The sequence below is a fragment of the Egretta garzetta genome, unplaced genomic scaffold (assembly GCF_000687185.1).
Source record: "Egretta garzetta isolate BGI_Z169 unplaced genomic scaffold, ASM68718v1 scaffold126, whole genome shotgun sequence".
Taxonomy (NCBI): Eukaryota; Metazoa; Chordata; class Aves; order Pelecaniformes; family Ardeidae; genus Egretta; species Egretta garzetta.
The window spans coordinates 1,001,141-1,002,119 of NW_009260128.1; positions in this window are offsets into that span (position 1 = coordinate 1,001,141).

Sequence of the window (979 nt, forward strand, 5' to 3'; positions counted from 1 at the left end):
GGGGAGAGAAATACTTCTGTCTGCATGAAAAACACCACAGGAATGAAGAGCTCAATCTGATCATTGCAGTAGTTTATTTTAAGTAATACTGGCCTTGCATCTGTTGAAATTCCTTATGTGATTCTTCTTCCAAGGCTAACACGTTTTGAGATGCCTTTTTCTTCTTCAAGGGCTTTGGAATAAAGAAAGTGTACTCACCTCACAGCAGGTTGGGGTCTCAAGCCTGGTTAGTGGCAAGCACCGTAATCTCACCTCAAAGACCAGCATGCCGAGAAAGTCAGAGGCGGCACTCAAAATACCTGAGAAATAAATTGTAATTGTTATCCTGTTCAACAAAGATGATTCTTCATTTCCCAAGTCATTCAATCTTTTGAAGTGACACATCGTAAAAGCAGAGCAAAGGTAAAACTTTTCAATGTCGTCTTAGTGATGAATCCACCTGCCAAGATGCAGACTAGCTGGAAAAGCTGCAAAAACTAATTCTTCTTCTGCCCTTTTTTCATTTTTTTCAATAACGTTTCATTTTTAGGGTTGAAGAAAAAAGAGTTTAATGCCTCATTACCTCTCTCACCCATCTCTCCCTCCTATCCAAACTTTTAAAACATCCTATAAAGTACTCCAAGAATTCAGTAGTGATTTAAAATCTTATGATAGCTACTAATAGTTAAGAATATCCATTCTGCCACTATTCAGGAATTTCATCTATTTATTTCAATAAGAACAGAGTAAGCAGAAGCTGAATAATACATAAAGTAAACAAAGAATCAAGTCCAGTTAGGGAAGCAGGCATCAAGTTTTATTTCCTAAGGACATTACATTTGTAAAATTAGTATTTCACAAATATTGTGAAATGACTTCAATCTGGGAAACTAATAGGAGAAATTATCTTTTTTTTTTTTTTTCATAAACTTTTGTAGAGTTAATACTTCTGGAAATGAATTATTCAACATTTCTTTAATGCTTGAAAGGATAAAGAATA